The sequence below is a fragment of the Cuculus canorus genome, chromosome 1, assembly GCF_017976375.1.
Source record: "Cuculus canorus isolate bCucCan1 chromosome 1, bCucCan1.pri, whole genome shotgun sequence".
NCBI classification, from domain to species: Eukaryota; Metazoa; Chordata; class Aves; order Cuculiformes; family Cuculidae; genus Cuculus; species Cuculus canorus.
Genome location: NC_071401.1, coordinates 140,536,339 through 140,552,430, shown reverse-complemented (window position 1 = coordinate 140,552,430; position 16,092 = coordinate 140,536,339). Strand labels below are relative to the sequence as shown.

The following is a 16,092-nucleotide window of genomic DNA, read 5'->3' as shown; positions in this document are numbered from 1 at the left end:
TTGGCCAGTTCCCTCAGTTTTCTTGCCTTTCTGTCCTTGTGGCAGCTGTAGTAATACAGAGTGTGTGTCGTTCCGGTCTCAGCCCTTGCTCTGATGTAGACAAATCATCTCTTGTTTTTCTGTCTTCCACATCAAGAGCTGGTATCTGTTGTGCAGAGTCACCTGGGGAGGTGTGGGCAAGGAGGGGGTTCATTTTCTGTCCCATTGATGGACCTGCTCACACTCACTACATCCCTTTAAGCCCCTGCCTACATCCCGGTGGGGGGAGGATACCAGCTCCCTTTGATCAAGGGCTTTACCAGGTGGCTGATTCTGCTCCTGTATCCTGGAGCTCAGGGTGTGATCCCACCAATCTATCTCTAGCTCAGACTCGCCGATGTTCCTTAGCCTCTCTACCTTCTCTTGCAGCAATGCTACCAGGCTTAGGAGGTCGTCCACCTGCTCACACCTTACACAACTGTTGCCCCTGCTGCCCTCTGTTTCTCTGTTTCCAGTGCAAGCTGGTGGCAGTCCATGCAGACTGAGACCTGGACAGCTTTGTGTTTTCCTGGGAGTTCAGTCTGGGCTGATGTGTCTGCCACCAAACCACGCTGATGAGTCTTGCTGCCAGAACCATCCCCCCTCCCCTCCACATTCCCCGCATCATATCCTCTTTTTAAAATCTTGCTATATATTTAGAAATTGCTAGCAACTATTCTTCTCAACAATTAACATCAAATCCCAAATCTCTTACTCTAGCATAATTAATTCCACGTAGCTCCTCTTTTCCTCATATCTCATTGCTCATTTACTACATGGTTGCACCCTGTCATGTGCTTGCTAACAATATCAGCATTCTTATAGTTTTTGTCACATACAAAAATGATAAAAATGAAGTCAATAAAATTTGCATGTACAAAAGATAAATAGCAAAGCTAGGAAAAAAATGAAGCATTTGAAAACCTTGCACCCATCTCATTCTATGCTTCAGCTTGCTTCACTTCTATGCAGCTCACAGGCATTTTACCACTGGCATTTTATCAAGAGCTCTAGGGTGTTATACAGATGACTTCAACAAATAGGAAGTGCCTTTGAACTTACCTGTTAAATATTGAAGATAATGGAGAAAATAAGCAGGTTTGAAGCACTTTTTCTGAATATTATTTCCCCTCAAATAGGTTTATACTTCTCTCCTTCTATAACCGTACTGATCTCCAAAATAAATAAAATAAAACAAATGCTTTGAGAGTAAAGGCAGCAGTTCTGGTCTGATAAATAGCAACATAAAAAACAGCACCTTTGCACTCAGCAGATCTGCCTCCTGTGTGCAGTCAGGAGTGATTGTTGCTGAGTAGTGAGATAAATAAGGTTATACTACTTTCATGCTTGTTTGAAACAGGATATCCATGCTTTTGTTCTGCAGTAAACAGAATACTACTGTCTTCTATATAAAGCTTCTATATATTCTTCATTAAATTTCTTTCAGTTCTTGCTGCACCCCTCAATAACAGGTAAGAGGATACGGAGATAATGTCAAAGCACGCTTTGCTCTGCACAAACTTTATGATGCGAAAACTCTCAGGAAGAGAGATCAGTCTATGAGATTGGCAAATGATTAATCCAGAGCCAAATAGAAATTCCAGCCTTGTAAAGCTGCTTTTAAATAAGCACTTTCCAGAGTCAAGGACTGCAGTGTTTCTTCACAAAATACAACAGACACAAGCAATCCTAGTGGTGAGAGGGTGGAACCAGAGCAACAAATCATTAAGCAAGTGCATTCACACTAAAGGTTTGACAAGCAGTTTTCTCTGTGAAAGTTCAATGTCAAATGCGTTGGCTGCAGGTATAGTACAGAAAATGAGATTACAACATAATATATTATACATAAATTCCAGCTTATCATCTCAATGAAGACTCTAGACCACAAAAAAAGTACTTTAACTTCTAATACCCTGAATATGACTAAACTGCATTTTACAGGACTGGTTAGCAAGTGATTGGAAAAAAAACAGGCCATGCAAGTTCTCAGCATTCAAACTGGCAATCTGCTACTTCTTACATACTATTAGGAGAGAAAATGTATGCTTGAAAGTGAGGTCTTAAAATATTTTGGAGTATACTTTAGCAATACTTGGAATAAATAACTAGTAATTGTGCCTGCTCTTTGAAACCTCAAAGTCAGAGAGATAAGGAAGCCTCTGAAATAAAGACACACATAGGAAAACAGGAATCTTGGCTCCCAGGACACACAGGCAAAATATGTCACCATTATTTTCTTACCATTAACTGATTTGAAGCTCCTGAAAACCAACTAATTCTCTTAAATCAAACATAGCCTATATCCTGCTTCCACCTGGAAACACCTGCATCTATAGCAACATCTCAGTAAAAAGTCAGTGTTGCTGATGTGTGTCACACTGCCAGTTTTTTTTCAGAAAGGCATCCTCCAAAAAATTATATCAAGCCTGAAATTTCTTATAAAGAAGCCAAGCACTATTTTAGTCTTTAAGGTAAGAAGGTCTGCTATATCAGTTTCCTTTTTTCTATTGTTTTCCTCTTTTTTTAATAAAAAAAAGTCTCACTGTCACTGCATTAGTAGTAAAGACTTCAACAAATTCCGTTGTTCATCTTCATGGACAGATACAACTGCTGAACTAGTAACAGGTCTTCTAGAAAAAAATTACTAAAACCACTCAGTTTGTGCCAGTAATGACACACATGCCTGTGATACATTGGATTGATTTCATCTCATGCCATCAAATAAAAAATCTAAGGTAGAAACAGAACCACTTATAGTCTCACGTTGCTACTGACAGTCAGAGCTTTCCATTCCTTCCATATTTCAGGAAATGGTTGGCATCAACAAAATATTTTCCTTACACTGAAGAGAGTCTTAAAATGGTGCCAAAGAAGATTAGAGGATCTCACTCTTTTCAGTTGCATCTTTAGGTCAGACAATTTACATGGAGTTTCTGGCACACAATTAAATAAGCTAAATCAACTTCTCTCCAATTCATGGCTTTTCATGACTCAAGCTGCCAAGCCTTTTCTTTATGTCTAGCTTCTGCAAGAATTAAATGTCGTTCAAATGTACCTGGCATAAAGGGCTGAGTCATTATCGGATGAGCATCAGCACAGCTACCAGGAGTTCACTAGTTTCACAGCCATTGCACTCTGAGGCTCAGAAGAGCCCTCTCTGGTCCAGGATCAAATCCTACCAGTGTTCCCCTGCAGGCCATGGTAGTTCTGGGGAGAGGAGGGAAAGCTCCCTCCCCAGGGAGGGAGAATATAATGTATATAAAATATGCTTTTATATTCCTGACAGTCTAATAGTAGCATATGATGTTCCTGTTTCACAAGGAAACACTGAGAAGTATTATTTGCCAGTTCTTACGACTCAAGTGGAAGCCAGAAACAAACTTCCAGACTGTATCAGCAGATGTCCCCTTAAGTTCATTACTTGTTTCCTTGTTTGGACTTGATGAGCACAACCTGGTGAGTGCTTGCATTTCTCTACCTCCTAAACCAACCTACTGTACAATCAGCTTTTGTGTTTGAGCATGGCCTCAGTCTGGATCACATGCAGACAGTACAACAAAGAAATACATTAAAGATCTCTCACATGAGCCCATTCATCCACATAATGAGACAATGAGCTTTTTTGGTCCAACCCTAAAAGCAGGTATGCCTGGGCATCACTAGACCAACACTGTTACGTTATCACTGCTTGAGCTCATCAGATATCTTAGCCTGTAGCTACACATACTGTTTTGGTAAATACAACAGAGAAATCCCTTAGGAAGTGACCTTCCTTCAACTCCACAATCAATCAAAATACCACACACTGCAGGAGAAGATAGATTCTTACCAGACAGGCACTTACCAAACTGCAAGTGCATCACTGTGTCAAAACTTTTCCACAGAAGAGCTTACATAAAGAACTCATACCAAAAAACCCAAACCACCCTATAAATCTAGCACACAACAGAGCTAGCATGATAACAAACATTAAGGACATCAACACTTCTGTTTCCATACCTCATTCTACCTCCCAGTCAATGTCTTCTGTACTACCTCCCTAAGCAGCTCCCTCTGTTATCATCGTTTTCTCCCCTTCTTGAAACTACTCACTCACTCACAATGGAGACTCAGATGATGAAGGAATGTGTTATGCATGTAGTAAGAATTCCTTCAATCCCACCTCTCACTAAGGTGTTCCGCCACCTTCATTTCCATTCCTCAACTGATTTTTGCTTTCTGAAATGACTGTGCATAAACCTTGCAGGGCTCTGTTTGTTAAAACACTTCAGAACACTTGCCCTATGCAACTTTACCCAGTTATTCAGTGAGAATCTGGGTACTTTCCTATCCTTTTCTCCTGAAGTTCCTCTAACCCACCCTCACCCAGGAGTCACCGCTCCAGTGAGTCTCTCATATGCTTCCTCCTGAGGAGGCACACAGCACTCGTGCAAGGAACTGGGAGAGGATGGGCACACACTACATGGCTCACACGCAATCTGCACAAGAGTTGTTGCTAATGGGCATCAAAACTAAAGCCTCCTTGGTCCCCCTGGAAAACAAACATGCCCTTGGTTGTCTAAAGGTTTAATGTAAGCATTTTCAATCTTAAAACAGGAAAACTTCTCAGTAAAATGCTTTGAAATTGAATTTCTTGTTGCAAAATCAACTCATTTGGAGAAGTGATCTGTGAATGTATATGGACTGCATCACCCCACATCACTGCAAATAGATTCTGAAAGGGCTTTAGGTCAGGACAGGCAGTTTCTCCATTAAGCAATCCACTGATCTGCTACCATGTTCTCATTTTGTATTTCTGTTTAAAAATTTAAAAACTATGTGTCCGAATTTATAAGTGGCATTATAGTTCTGCATTTTTCAAACATTTGTTAATACAAACAGAATTAAAATGCATTTAAGCCCAGCTGCAAACAGAAATTTTAGCAGACACTAACAACCCAGGTAGCAAAATAAATAAAAATATTTTTTCTAGGCTAACCCTGATGTTTGGACAGGTGTCTGGTATTTAGATGACATGATGGTTACTAAAGTATCCATATTTGTGCTTTGAAGCTGTCACCAACTTATAATACTTTTCTTTCCCTCCTGATTTGGATAAAAAACAGAAACAAAGTACCCACTCGCACTTCTGAGTTATCTCCTTGACTGATCACAGAAGTGAATAACCAGATTGACTTTTTTCTTCCAACCTAAAATGCACAAGTGCTTAACAGCCCCCTGCACTTTGATACAGTGCTCAAAGGAAGTCTTCTGCTTCTGAAGAGAAGACAGATCTGTGTCTTTTGACAAGCAAAGGGGGGAAAAAAAAAAAAAACAAAAAACGAGATGGGAGAAAAAAAAAAAAAAAGAAGCTCTGAGGAGAAAGGGTGCCTTTAGTTTTGTTTCTCCATGCCTCTTTCATTGCAACTTAAATTGGCATACCCTGTTTTTTCTTGAGAATAAGTGACTGGAAAATGACTAGACTGATAGCTATTAAAAGAAAACAAAGCAAAAAAAAAAAAAAAAACAGATTTAAAAGAAAAAAAAAAAAAAAGGTTGAAAACTTATTCATAAGCCTCTACTCAATCCTCTTCCTAGAGAGGTTGCTACAAAACAGATTTCCTCAGGGCTCTTCATTTTGCCTGTATTCCTGCACTTTCATTCACATGGTTCCCACCAGCCTTGCTTTCCTTAAATTATGAGTAAAACAGAAAAACTGATGGACTGAAAAGGTGAGGTTTATGAGGACTGAAGGAAAGAGTCTGACCTGGCCCTATCTGGGAGCACTGGCTAATGGGGAAGAGTCAGGGCCCCATTTCACTGCTTCATATCCTTTATTCAACCTTTCTCTATGTCAGTATAAACAAAACCTGCTAAGAGAGAACATGACCAAAGCCCTCATGAAAGATTTCTCTCTAAACTCAAGATTTGTCTCTAAACTCAATTAATTAGCCAGTGTAATCCCAAATGTCTCCCTTATCACCAGTTTCCTCTTTTTGTATCAATTTGTAGCTTAAGACACCAGCCAATGCTATGCATTCTTGATATTTTATATGTTGCCAGTTACTAACTACACAGATTTAGGTGTACCCAAGTCACCTAAAACACTCAGGCATACAAAAGTTGCTCATGGCTGAGCTAAAACCACTGATACCTTTTGTTAGAGCAGAATTTCTAAGGACTAAGTAGGACCAGATGCGTGGCAGCACCAGCTTAAATGTACCGTCACCACTCAGCTGCAGATGGCTGTTAAATCAACAAATCTCTACAAAAATCCATGCAGGGTACTGTAAAGTAATCTGTGTATTTGCTGTGTATCATAAAGTTATAATGTGTCACATTTAAATACAACCAAAAATAAATCAGAAACTACAGTACAGTAAGATACTTTGGCAACTGTTTATTTTTATTCCAATTAAAGCCCTTTTATTAAAACAAGCTCTTAACTAGTAGTGACAGAAGCTAAATAACTATAAAGACACAATAACATAATGAAATCATACTTAATTTACGCTTGGTGAATCTCTACACACTGACACTTATTCTGGTGAGTCCTAGTGTCTTGTGCATTTCAGTTCTAGGTGTGTTTTCATAATCCTTACAAGCAGAACAGGTTTGAAGCAAAAATGCTTATAATGAGGAAGCAAAATAAGGGCTGTCATGCCAACTGTATACCCACTCCAAAGCATCTTCAGGACCATACTAATCTCTCTCAGATTCACAGTTGTTATTATCCAAAGCCTTCCTTTCTCAGTGTTTCATAATTGGAAAAAAAAAAAAAAAAAAAGAAGAAATTAAATTCTTAAATCTAGCATTTTCTGCTTCACATTCTAATAATTTATTGAAAGGAATTCAAACATCATGAGTTTGAAGCAAGAATTCTTCAATGACGCACACTGATATAAATCCCAGAATACAAAGTATGGTAACAAAAAGCCAGGGAGGGGGGGAAGATTTCTGAAAGAGGAAAAAAAAAATAGAGAGAAAAAGAGTGTAGTTTTTCAACGTGTTCAGGTCCCCAATTACTATTTAGCTACTTGAAAGCATCCCCTTTCCTCACATTCACTACTTGTCTTTGAAAGTTCAGTAGGAGCTTTAACAGTGAACAGTAAATAAATACACCCACTAAAATAAAGTTCTCTCTCTAAAGCAAAATAATTAAAAACACTGCTTTAAAAAGTAATTTTGTTTCAATTAAGTCCTGCTTCACACTAAAGGAAAATAGACAATATTTTAAAAGCAGAGTCATTATCCTTTTCAGGAAAGGAGGAGGGGGAGGCTGGGTGTAGTAGAGAAGGAAACTGAAAGACAGAATCAATCCAAAAGTAGGACAGACATCAATGTTGCATATGAAGTAGTCACCAGTGCTCACGAAGCAGCTTTAGCCTACGCACAACTAGTACGCTCCATAAACGTTAAAAGGCACTCAGACTCATGGGAGCTGCAACTGGGAATCATTTAACGTGACTCACTATGCACAGCACATTCCTCTTACAGATTCAGGACATTTTACAAATGTACAGAAAACTTCTATAAATCCTCTCAAAAACATCAGGTGGGGATGTTTGCAATTTGATATATTTACTAATATGTTAAATTGTTAGTACTACTTTAAACTGTTTAACATAAATACTGTAAGGTAAAATAACAAAGCATCAATGTAAAGCATAACGAATTGTGCAAAATAAAAGTACCAATATTAGGGTAACGTAAGGAAGCAAAGGTTTTTCCCAAGAATTTTGGAGGACACTCAAGCCAACTGACAATTTTCTTTTCTTTTTTTTTAAAAAAAAAAGGTTATAATAAACTACAGTAGGATTTAACTTGAAGTTGAAAGCACAATTTGCATCTTTAAAACTCTTCCTACAAATATCAATGTCACTACTTCTATTAAAACCTCAAGCTTCAGTATCACTGGGGTTTTAGTTCAGAATTAAAACTTATAAACTGTTCTCCAAATGCCAGTACAGTATCTCCTAAAGACACATCATTCTACAGCAATATTTTTTTAAATGTCACATCAGCTATGAAAAAACATATCATGAAAAGCAGACCGTGAAAGAAATGATGTTTTTTTTCCAAGTAACTCCTGCGTAGCTTGAGCAAGGTTTTGAGTATAAGCAGTTTAAGCAAAAAGCCACACTTCTGCTGAATCACAGCAGCCTGAGGCTGGCTGAACACGGGAGGGGAAAAAAGTTGCAGATGCTTCTGCAAGCACTAGGACTTCAAGTAGTCTATATTTAGCATCATTAGCATTCACAAAGTTATTTCCTAGTAATTTGGTCAAACATAGACTATGTGATCAACCCACTCCTTAATTAGATGACTACTTCTGAAGGTCAGAGACTAACATCCAACAGCACACTGCCATTCGAAGGATGAAGGGAGACTGCATCTAGCAAATGAACTGAGAAGTCCAACTAGTCAAAAGGTAGGATTGTGTGCTTCGGGGGGAAAAAAATACAAAGAAATTAAAATCTAATGCAGTTAAAAGGGCTAATGCCAAAACAGTGGAACAATGCTGCAGTTCAGCTTGGTGTGGCTCTACTCATTTCTTGTGGGCTGATTCTGGAATGCGAGCAGTTCCTGCCACCTTCCTCTCCTAGGAAAAGGGGAACACTTGGGAGCATCCCTCTGTCCCACCTCCATACAGAGCTCCTTTCCAAGCAAACAGACTGGCACTCAGCCCAACAAGCTCTTCTTTTCATCCCCACCAGGACCAAAGCTGGTGACAACATAGGTGCGGCCCAACATTTACATCTGTGAGTCACTGCCCTGTGAGAGAGTAAGCACAGAGCACAAAGACACTCTCAAAACTCCAGTCTCTGGACCGCCCAGTCACAGAGCTACCAAATCTAACCTAATGCTCCTCAAAACTCAGCTACGATTTTCTCCCATCCTGTGGTAATCCTTTTTGATGTCTTCACTGGCAATTTAGTTGTGGGACAAGAAATGGTTAGTAGGTTCATCAAACTAGCACCCATGTTATCTTTTACTGTGCAAACAATATGGAGTACACAGAACAGTCCCCAAAGTTCAGCTCAGCAAAATAAAAAAAAAAAAAATAAAAAAAAAAAAAACCAAGCCCAAAACAAGTGATTATTTTGTTAACTTTCTCATAAAAATGGTTGCACTAAAGACAGCGTGATTACAGAGAGATGAACCAGCCATAACCCTGTCTCTCCAGTTCAAAAGATCAGGCTACAAAGTGTTTCATACATTCTAGAAACAGTTTCTATTATTGGAATACAGAAAAATATAGGCTGAACAAGGTGCCATAAGTTACCTTGGACTTAGACCTTTCATATTGCTCAAGAATGCATTGGTAAGTAATTTAATTCAAGCATTGCTATTTAGGGGAGGGGGAGAAGTAAAGTTTACTGCAGAAACATAAGCACTAAGCAATAAATTAAGAACAATCATGCCTGGATCCACTGAAGTTTATTTCCTGTGCTGGGACCAGAAGCCCCCTCCCTGTCTCTATGCAGTGGGCAGCTGTTTTCTTCCTACTTTTAAGTCCTTGATGATCTTCCCAAATGACGTGTTTAAGAGAAGGGAACAGGCAACATGCCAGGCAGTGACAATCAGCTGAGTCCAGACAGCAGTAGGCTGCCCCGATGGGAGAGTCTCGTGCGGAGGAGCAGGTACCCCCACTGGCTGCCTGCCCAGTCGCCTGCAGAAGATTTAGGAAGCCTGGGTAGGTGTAAAACTCTGTGTTGCCAATGTTATAAGGTTTAAAGTAAGAATGCAAGAGAAGTGAATTGGTTTTCTCCCTCGGCTCAAATTAAATATTTAGACAGCAGCTAGCAAAGGGAGTTTTCTGAGCACTGCCATAGGAATAGGTGAAAGACAGTTGAGGTAAAAGTCAACAGGGCCTTTAATTAAACTGCCAAAAAATTCTTGATACCAAAGTCATCTTTGTCACTGTAACAGACACAACAAAATAAAAACTGACATGCAGCTCCCTAGGCATTATCTGCATTGGTCACAACTATTATCAATAACCACTGAAATATAAGGGAAGGGTGAAAACTGCTTGGGGCCTTGGGTTGATAGACTGAACCCCTTATCAGACATGTAATGCCTGTGCCCCCATGCACCCCTCCTGCACTCCTTATTATGGGGATAAGGGTGGCACATTTAGGGTTTACTTTTCCTTTTTCTACAGGAAACAAATTTATCCCACACTTATGTCCCAACTCCATATGTAGGATTTGCATTCTACCACAAGTGCAGTAACATCCACAGACACTAATGAGGGGAAAATGACAGCTGCACATAGAGAACCACTGCAGGGATCCGCAAGCAGTGCACAAGGGACAGGGTCTGACCTGGTCTCACACTTATCCAAATCGACGTTACACTCCTTTCTAAACGGCATATCATTTTACCTCTCTCCTTCCCTCATCCCAGCAGAGCCACAGGCCATGGTTCCACCTCACCTCTAAAAAGAGCTCCTCTTTCCCTCCTCCCAAATTCACAGCTATCTTCAGTATCTATTGACAGATTTATGTCCTATTTAAAGGCTACAGCTGAAGCCAGTGACCCTGCTAAGTCAACGGGAAAACATCTGTTGGGCTAATAGAAAAGCCCTTGGGGAAAAGGCTCTGTATGTTCCTCCTTCCTGCGTGGTACCACTGATCCTTGATTTGCTCTGAGCTGAAACAGAAGCTGCTCCTGCAACAACAGCAAGCATCACATATGCCATGGACACAGCTCAACAAAAGTGCAGTCACCGTTTCAGGATTTCTCCTAGACCAGAGCCAACACTACTACTTGGGCTGAGGGACTTGGAGATGTCCCTGTCCTGCCTGAACATATCATCTCTGAAACAGGTTATCGTGCATAAAGAAAATAATGTCTCAAGAAAGATTTGCCTCATTCTGCCCCTTAGCTGGATACACTGTGGACCCTCACTAACTCATAACACAATGAGTCTTTTTCCTAACCCCTGAAACCAGAAACGTTCCTGCTTGTTCTTACCATAGACCTACTCTCTCAATGGTTATGACAATTTGGAGTGAAATTTAGTACAGAAACGCCATTTTAGTTAAATACAGCACTCAAGTGATTCTTCACTATTAAAAAAAAAATTCAGTCTGATTACAAATTATACACCCACCAGTAAAGAAAAATAACAAAAAATTCCACATATCCATATCAGATTTAAACCAAGTTCTTTCCTTCAGGACAAAATTAAAAACATTAAGTCTTCTACTGCAGCCCCTGCTTGAAGTCTACACATTGGCTCTACTAGGCCTTTACTATATGCTTAAAGTTGTTTGAAGCAATATACCTCATAACTTTTGGAACAAAATCCTAACGTTTAGAAAGGAAATCCTTAAGATTAAGACCGTGTACTCCCAGCTAAGATCAACCTGAGGTGGACAAAATTTTATCAACAAAATAAAACAAAAGCATATAAACCTTGTAGCTTGGTGTCAGGAAACTAACTTCAAATGAAGCCTAAGATTGTTGTGATAATCATGCTTTTATCATCTCAGAAGAATCATATTCTGAAGGTCTACAAAGTATAAGTAATGTTAGCGCTTCAAATTCTCACCAAAAACTATCTTCTTTTACAAGACACTTCACTGCTGATAAGCTACAAATGCTCAAAGGGTCAACAGTCTAAGATGTATCAGCATTGCACACCATGCACTAATTTTGTTATGTACTTTCATAAATGATAATTGAAATCATTAAAGTCCTCAAATAGCAAATAACACATTCTTTCATAATTAATAATACATTCTTTCAAAGCTCCACCTCAAAAGAAATATTTTAAGACACAGTCAAGCAGTATTGACGCTCAAGGTGCTGCTTTACCTCTTCCCTAAATGACATACAAATTTGCATATCAACAAAGAATTGTCATCATCTTTATGAGTTAAGTATTGTATGCAGTTCCTCACTGAGTTTTCCAAGGGCGTTAACCAAGAATTCTTTTATTTATTAAGTAAATGTTTACCTTGTTACTGTGCAATATCCATCTATTGCATTCTAATTTTACAATGGTCAATACCTTTGTAAAAGGAAATGTGAAACTCAAAGTATAGTTACTCACAGTAGTTTAAGTGAAGAAATCATGAATTTACTATCAACAAAACACTAAATCACTCTAAGTTTCAATGCAAAGAGGATAATACAATGTCAATACCTAGACAACTACTGCAGTCTTTTCAAAGCCCCTAGGACTAAGATCAATTTTATTATGCTGTGATTCTACAAAAAAATACGGACTTTAAAAAGGCACACTTGCCTAGTTATCGTAATTTTTTTAAGCATGAAACTTGAAATAATAAAGGAGAAAATCTAAAAAGTCTAAATTTACAAAGCAGAATAGAGAACAATGAGAATTCCTAGTGACATGAATACTACTTGCAGTATTACATTTTCCAGTCTGCTTTGAAAAATCTCAATGCGTATGATTTCGAACAGCATTGATAAATGGAAACTGAGCACATAAAATCACTAACATACATTATGCCAGAAACCCATAACATTTCAACTATGCTTATTGAACCCCTATCAAACTTGTCACAGGGGTTTACTACAGAGATTTCTGTGAGCACCAGGCATTGTATATAATCCAATGCCATTCCAGCAGCTTCCTGCATACATCACAAAGTTCATCTCACGTGTCTGTTGATGGCACACAGTCATGGTCTGTTACTTCAGCAGCAAACATAGCACCTAACACCTGAGCACAGAACAATTCAGAGCACCAAGTGACAGCTTGTGCATATCCTGGAAGCAACAGAAAGTCAGAAAACCAACACGTTCCTATTGCTTTGCTGGGCCACCCAGGTCTTTAGTAGCAAGCCATGAGCCTAACAGGCTGGTTAAACACACTTGGGAAGAACTCAGCTCACCTGCATAATTTTGTGGAAAAGCCCAGAGCAGACAGCAATTATTCAAATGAAAGCTGAAGGATCAGAAGAGCAATAGATTTCAGGAACTCCTCCTACTTATAGTCACCTGTGGGAACAAACGTAATCACTAAAATAAGTTATAAACAGCATCTGGAAGGTTTTGCTGGCTCGGTCATGAGAGTTTCTTTGCCAGAAGAGAATGGAAATAAGTCTAGTGAAGAGATAGCATAGAAAATTACATCCGTCCAACCCCATGCAGATAGAGCACTGAGAATTACAGAAAGGAGGAACTAACTGGGAGAAAGGAGCAGGGAAAGTAGACCGTGACTTACAGCTGCTTGATTAATTGTATTCTCCATATTGACACTAAATTTGAAAAGCATGTTTAACTGAAAATGGTTATGTGATGGGAAAAAATAAATCCTTATGAGTGAAGATAAGCAGTGGCACTATAATAACCTTCAATGACAGCACAGAGAAAGGTTTTCCTATTTTTTTCCCCCCAAATAATACAATCCATTAAGCAATGAGCTAGCTTAAAATGACATGCTGCTTTTCTACGGTCACATGACAGAAAGGTTTTTTTCCCTGCATTGTTTTGCTTTTAAGATGACTAACAATAATAAATAAATAGAAAAATTTCTTGTCTGAATTTCTTTGGAGCTTCTTTTCTCCAAACAAGAGTAAGAAGTGTGAGAAACAATTTAGGAGCTGCAGAAGGAATATTCCAAGTTGTTTTATTTAAAGCATACAGAAAGGATTTGTAAGAACTGTTAAAACAATCATGTACAGAAGAAGGAAAAGACAACAGCTTTCTTTAAATGTGAAAAGCAATCGGACAAGAAATAAGAAAAACTAAGCCTACCTTTGCAATACATAATCATAATGACTCATACATGATCCATTTGCTTTAACATTTTGCATCTCTTAGCAACCAAACTCCATGGTTCACCACAACATAAAGCAGGTGATCTTTGTGACTTTCACGAAGAATGTTAGACACAGAAAGTCCCTTCCTCACACCACAAAGGGATTAGCATGAAAACTGAGGTAAGAATGATACTCTTCCTCTTTAAAAAACAGAACTTTCAACTGATGTTTGCAGTTTAATGTTATAAAACTGTACAGGTGTATCAATGTCTTGCCAGTATCCTGAACTTTACTCTTCCTTTTCACAGAAGGAACTTGCATTTTCTTATCTGCTATACAAACCATATTTTTCTGCACTTCATCTCTATTGCAGGAATCATTAGTTGCCACCAGCTGCACCTTCCTGTAAACAGGCAGGTGCTAAAGTTCACAGGTCCCTGAAGCACTCTCGGGAGCACATAATCCTACCCAGAACAGTTTGGTAAGAAAATATCAGTACTGTGTAAGCTGTCGGCTGAATCAGATCCCTACTTATAAGCAATTCAATCAACCAAGAAAGTAGCATAACAGTCTTCTCTTTTCCAAAAATGCCACAGAAAACAGAACATTGTTAAAGCCCTATGTTACTCAAAGCAATTGTTGTGGGACCTGCATAAGAGCTACAGAATGTTAGCAAGGGTTGTTGATTATGCTGCAGAAAGCACACTGACAAGCATAAATCAGACGGATATTAGGAGCTTGGTAAACACACCCAGCTTCAGAGCAGCCTGTGCCACAAAGCCAGTACTGCAGGTTTGCCTTGACCTAACCGTAGAGCAGCTGAGGAGTGAAATGTAAATTATGCCAGCAGGAATGTGGCTATTCTTTGAAATCGCAGTGTGATCCAGCTGCCTGTGCCCTCTCTTACTGACCTGGTGCACGTGTTTGAGCAATGGCAAAGAGGAGACCAACAGCAAGTGGCACAATGCTGACTCTGACAAGCACATGTTCCTCTCCTTAAAAGAAAACAACAGATAATTCCTAAGGCAGCTACCTAGTAGCTGTACTGCCCACAAACACATGAAAGCAGATGGTAGGTATAGAGGAAATGGAGACGGCTTTGTATCTCTTTACACACAACCCATCACAAGGCCAAACAGCTACAGCTTGGCATTTCGCTCACTGTTGAGGATTTCAGTGGAGTGGCAATCTGCAGCGGCTTTTCTGCACACCCGAAACAGTCCTGTCACCAAAAAAGTAAAGTTCATACGGCCCATTGAAATATCACACAGTACAACTTAATCACAGTAGTGTTTGACTGTGGAAGAGATAAAAGTAAATTGTGATCAGGTAAATAAATTTGGTAATTAGATATCCATAATGTTGGGTGCTTACATTTGGAAACAAATGTAACCTTTAGCTCATTGCTTCTACGTGACATATGCTATTGGGTTACACAGTATACTACTATACAGTGCTTCCAGGGAAGATTGTGAATAAATGGCTCAGAGCAGCCTTTTACTTTTCCTTCTAAACATTTCCTTTCCAGATGCAGTAGATAACAGCAAGAATTTCTGCATGGCTTCCAGGATGCTGTATCCCACCTCACTTACTGAAAAAAAAAAAAAGTAAAAGTAACAAAAACTTGCAAAAAAACTAAACTCTCCCATTTATAACCTAGGCTGCATTAAGAAGCGATCTTGTAGGCAAAGATATTGGCAATGATATATTAGAGTAAACATTTTCATAACTTTACATTTTCTATACATCAGCAGATCTTTCATATAGAATACCTAAATAACTAAAATGAAAGAAATGTACATTTCCAAGTGATACAAAAGTGTAGTCAGCTTCTGCTGTAGCAGCAACACTATAAACTAGGGAACTGTAATAATGCCAACACAGCATTGCCTACTAAGGTGTATTAAATGAAATTTGGGTTGCTAGCAATTCCAAAATGTTTTGATGTCTATCACATTCTTAATGGCTCAACCATTGCAGTTCCAGATCTTCATCAAGAATTACAGCAAGTAATGGAGATTACAGGGCTGTCTGCTCCTTACTCTATTCCCAGCTCTCCATTTCCAGGAACAAGATATTTGTGCATGCCTGACAAAAATTAAACCAGATACTAGACTGTTACTCCTAACTACTCATGAAAACACAAAAATTTTATGCAGCACCAAACATACTGCTTATGCTATGGATTTATCTCAGCAATATACTTATTAAACCTGTATCGAGTCACATATTCACAAAAATTATTATTCATATAGTTTTCAGTGAGAAACTAAAGATACAGAGTACCTAAGCACCGATCAGCTTTTCCACTTAAAGTGTATCATGGTGCCAAAAAAGAGCTGATCTTTTA

At 38.9% G+C, this 16,092-nt stretch overlaps 1 protein-coding gene across 6 annotated transcripts in view; it reads right to left on the bottom strand.

Annotated features, from left to right (window-relative positions):
• Positions 1-16,092, bottom strand: part of EPS8 (epidermal growth factor receptor pathway substrate 8) — a 144,222-nt gene that overhangs the window by 84,387 nt on the left and 43,743 nt on the right. The window contains exon 1 of one of the 6 annotated variants that reach the window (XM_054062551.1): positions 1,081-1,495. The exons of the other annotated variants lie outside the window; for them this stretch is intronic. The gene's annotated coding sequence lies outside the window, so the exon portion shown is untranslated. Of the gene's footprint in view, positions 1-1,080; positions 1,496-16,092 lie in introns of those variants that run through there. 6 annotated transcript variants of the gene reach the window in all.